Genomic DNA, 5,234 nt, shown 5'->3' on the forward strand with positions numbered 1-5,234 from the left:
TGGAAATGTCGATTGGAGAAGATATTTGTTTTGCATTAATATCAATATTATTAAATTAGAAACATGACTAGTTTATATATGTGTAGTCCAATTTAAATGTAATTGAATCTAAAATATAATTGCATCAAATATAACTGCATTCGTTGGTATATGCATAATTATGTAGACAATTGAGTAACTGACTCTAAAACTAATTAAACGGACGTAGGAGACAATTACGTAGACAAGTTGATCGATTCTATTAAAATAATTGGGACCCACTTCACTGAATTATTTGACCCACTAATATATATATATATATATATATATGCATCTTCTTTTTATCAAATAGTTAATCTATATCTTATCAACTTATTTATTTTATTATAACGACTTAATGGCTTTAAATCATATTGGTTCCAAATCTTACATGTACCAATTTGAATTAATAATATAATATTTGAGCCATTTATTCTTTAATCCTTCGAATAATGTACGGGGTGTTATTGGTTTGTATATTTTAATAGATTTAAAAATACAAATCAAATTTAGTGTTATTGGTTCTATGATTTTGAAATCTATAATCAAATTCATTGTTATTGGTTCTATGATTTTGAAATCTATAATCAAATTCACTGTTATTGGTTCTATAATTTAAAAATAGATTTTAAAATCATGTGTTATTCAATAATAATGATTTACTTAAGGATTTGATTTAAAATTTGATTTGGATTGATTTATTAGAGATTTTAAGTTAAAATACAAAGAAACAAATATTGAGTTGAACTTGGTTATTTTGATAGATTTGTATTACTGGTTACCTCGATATCTCTTTGCCCCCAAATTTCACATATGTATTGAACACATTTACCCTAAAATTCTAAGCAAGCACTATGAGACAATCACCAAAGTTTCACCGTCTCTATAATATATTGTGTACCTACAAAATTTAACCAGCCATCTCTAACCTAGCTAATTATGTACACCTTAACCAACCATCTCACAATACTAACGTGTATGTGTAAGCACAAACACCTGTTTACTTTTGAACATTTAATTTTCTATTTTAAAAATTTTCCAGTTTCTACAATTTTCTAATTAATAGTTCCCCATTTTCTATCGTATGTATCCATCATAATATATAATATCTGTTATACATCAATAAAGAAAAACTACACAAGACACAAATGGCGAAGAAATTCTAGTCTCTCAAAATCAACAAAGAAAGTATATTAATCAAGTGAGAACGACACTAGCAACAATTATGTGGGCAGATTTTATATTATCATAATAACATATGATAAAACATGTGTTGTAAGTTTTTTATATTTTGTTTTGTTATAAACTTATTATAAATCCATTTGACTGATTTATAATAATCTAACTATTGTGATTTTGAAATCTATTTTATTGATTCTGAAATCTAATTGTTTGATTTTAAAATCAATGGATTTATCAAAAATTTCAAAATCTAAAAAAAAAAATCTAAATACATTAAAATACTAGAACCAATAACTCCCACGTAGTATTTCGTCAAAATCAATAGCATGCTTCAATCTGAAACTAAACATATATGAGCATATTCTAAATACAAAATTTAATTATTTAACAAAATCATTTAAGATACAGAAAATTTAGGGGGATGTATTGAATTGTGGATTTTACAGATCTGAGTGGATTTGAGAAATATTGGAGTTTGAAGAGATTTGGACTAAATCTCATTTATATAGGTGAGATTTAGAAAAGGAAAAAAAGATTTGGATGAAATCTCAGAGTACTCTAGATCATTAGATCTTAATTTTCAGAGTACTCTTCAAACTCCGATTATTAAAAAAAACGTGAAGTAAGAATCCAGTAATCATAACTTTTTCATATAGCAAAATTTTGGATTTTAACTTTTAACTCTTTCACATTACAGAAGAAAATGTAAGAAAGGAGAATCATCAGGCCCAAGCATGAGTCCATGGCCATCCTCTAATTTCTTTTGTTTCTTCTTTCTTTTCCTCTCTGTTTTCGTATCCAAACGGGCCTCCGTGCGTTTAGCTTGCTGTGATCTTATCTCCATTAGCTTCGCTTTAGCATCTCTGAAAGGAGCATCAGAATTTGATTGATGCCATCTTTTACTGTGACAAATAAGAACAAGAGACCACAAGTTCAATGTTTTTTTTCTTTTTCTTTTCCAGTGTTGCAAATCACACCATGATGAGACAAACGAATAGTTAGTTTACCTTTAGATGATCCATAGCAACCAAATTGAAACCGATTGTATTTTTGCATACCTAGTAAACAGAGAGCAAACAATAATTTACTACTGTTGCTGAGAAGAAATGGGAGACGTACATATATTTTCATACATATGTAAATATGCAAAGCTCACAAGTCACAACTCTTACCTCAAATTCAGCAACACAGTTCTTTTCATTGTCTACTGCCTCTAAAGCTTCTATGATTGAATCAGCAGCTGTATGACATCTACTGTCGTCATCTTAGCTAAACCTGCAACACCTTCCTCTGAATCTCAACGTATGATATTGAGAATCCTGATACGGATTTGACAAAGGCGGCAGATTGTCACCGCTGTGCTTGTGGGCGAAAGGGTTCGGAGAGGTAGTCGAATCAGATTCGAGTCAACAGTGAGGTGTAGGGAGAAATTTCTGGTGTAGATGCTAGTTTTTGAGAGAAGGTGGTTGAGTAACAGGTACAAAGATGTGAGCTTCATCTTCCCGTAGTGCTCGAGATATGGATTGTCTTTTCCTTCCGTCAACTTTTTAATGTTGATTTTGGGTCTTTCTAAAATACCAGGTACAAAGGTGTGATTTCTCTTTTTTTTTGAAACACAACTTCATTCATTGCAATTCAAAGTTTAGTTGGGAGCAATAACTACTCCTTCAACCACTTGGGGTGCACATACATTTAAGGCTGCCTTGGCAAGCCTATCTGCTTGGAGATTTCTCTCACGGGGAATCCAGCTAAAAGAAACAAACTCGAAAAGAGAAAGAAAGGAGAAAATATCTTCCATCACTCCATATAGCTCAGGCAAGCATCCTCTCGCGTTGATCGCTGTTATAAGTTGAGAAGAATCCGACTCAAAACAAACCATTCTTAGCTCCTGCTGCACTCCTAGTTTGACTGCTTCCAGCAAAGCAAGTCCTTCTGCTAGTAACACCGAGTTGACATGCGTCAGGCTTTTGCTATGCGTTCTTGTCCCTGCCGGTGTTATGACGAAACATCCCAATCCAGCAGCCGTTCCCTGTGGAGACCACGCAGCATCGGACCTGATTGTCACTGTAAATGGTGGTGGTTGCAGAGAAATCTCAACACAAGACGGTTTGGAGATGGGTGGCTTGTCTTTTGCACACCATTCCCTCGCTAGGGTGATAGCCTTTGAAAGCGTATCTTCCGGGGTACTAGAGTGACCTTTTTATTATTTCAGTCAAAACTGTAGTAAGAGAGATGGTTAGACATTTTTATTATTTTCAGTCAAAAAGGTTTGCTTTAAATCCCTTTCATAGTTTTTTCTTTTCAAAATTGTTTATCTTTGAATAACAGTGGATTTGATATAGTTTTTTTAAATTGTTAATTAAATAACAGTAGATTACAAGTGATTTGTAGTGACTTTAAATAAATGTCATATTCAATAACATAGAATTTGAAAAAAAAAATAGAAATCATTAGTTGAATAAGAGTAGATTTTAAAACAAAATCAAAACACTAAAATCCATGATTCAATACACCCCTCTTAGTCTTAACCAAAGTCTATAAAGTACATTTTTGGAAGTAAATTTAATATTATTAAAAACTATTTAATTGAGATTATTATGGAAGTATTATTTATAAAAAATATTATACGAGTTTTAGTTAACGGATTTTAAATAGGTTATTCGATTAAAAATCTTATATATTAAAACATAAGTCACAATTTGTTTCATGTGTGATTTTTTAAGTTGGACCTATTCGTAGAAAGTCATGTTACATTTATTTTCTAATCTTATCATTATTGATTTACTATAACATTCCATATATTCATAGAAAATCTGTTGAGAAAATCTAACAAGATCTTATCAAAAAGTTCAAATATTTTTTTATAAAATAACACATTAACTAATTTCGTGATTAGCAATATAATATTATTATAAATTAATGTTAATTAAAATAAATTTATATGCTATATTTTATAAAACTTATTATAGTCTATAGTTTATTATATTAGATATGCTATATAAAAAAAATATAGCAAATTATATATATTAGTAAGCAACCTAATTTCTTTTCAAAGTTCTTTTCACTTAAATAAATAAATAAATAAATAAATATCACCGGTTGTTAAAACGAGTTAAAATTTGAAAAATAATGTAATATTTTTTAAAAAAGAAAAAAAATTCTTAACATAAATTACATATTATTATTTTATTTATTTTGAAACTCCCAGCAATATAAGTAAAAAAAATAACTATATACACAATATAAATTTAATAACTAACCTTTAATTTATGTGCTATTTAAAAATATGCTATTAGAAAACTTTGAAATTCTAATGTTCATTAAAATATTAATAACAACTCAATTTAACAAAAAATATTTTTTTACTATTATAACAATATTGTTTGGAAATATGAAAAAAATTCAGAAATTTCAAATATTGCCTTTATAAAATAATGCATCAATTTATTAACCAAAAGATTCAAAAGTCATATAATCTTCCAAACTCAAAAATAGTTATGTAATTTTCAGTTACTCTTGACTAAATATACAATTTTAAAATAAATATTTTAAACAAATAATGATAATATTCCAATTTTACAAATGATAAAATGATAGGCCATAAGGTATAAAGTTTTTAAATGAAACATGAAAAACAAAATATTTTTAAAAATTAAAAATTGTATAACATTTTGAAATTTTAATTTAGTAAAAAAAAACCGTTATATATCACTAGTCATGCAAACCAAATAGTTATATGTAAAAAATGAAAATAACACCCGCACGGTTGTGCGGGTCGAGATTTAGTATTTATTAAATGTGATTTTAATTAAGGTTAGTGAAGATCATATTAACCCTTTTTACAACAATATTAACCCATATAAGTATTATTTATAAAAATATATTATACGAGTTTTAGTTAACGGATTTTAAATAGGCTATTCGATAAAAAATATTTATTAAATGTGATTTTACTAAAGGTTAGTGAAGATTATACTAACTCATTTACATATATATATATATATATATATATATATATATACGGAGGTATTATT

At 28.1% G+C, this 5,234-nt stretch overlaps 1 long non-coding RNA gene across 1 annotated transcript; it reads right to left on the reverse strand.

Annotated features, from left to right (window-relative positions):
- Positions 1 to 1,644: 1,644 nt before the first annotated feature.
- Positions 1,645 to 3,594, reverse strand: LOC108821505 (uncharacterized). The gene is made up of 3 exons (XR_001944577.2): positions 2,373 to 3,594; positions 2,208 to 2,258; positions 1,645 to 2,102 (listed from the first exon to the last, which is right to left on the reverse strand). It is a non-coding gene; the product is annotated as an uncharacterized LOC108821505 (long non-coding RNA).
- Between the last annotated feature and the right edge of the window lie 1,640 nt (positions 3,595 to 5,234).

This window comes from Raphanus sativus, chromosome 8 (genome assembly GCF_000801105.2).
Source record: "Raphanus sativus cultivar WK10039 chromosome 8, ASM80110v3, whole genome shotgun sequence".
Lineage (NCBI taxonomy): Eukaryota > Viridiplantae > Streptophyta > Magnoliopsida > Brassicales > Brassicaceae > Raphanus > Raphanus sativus.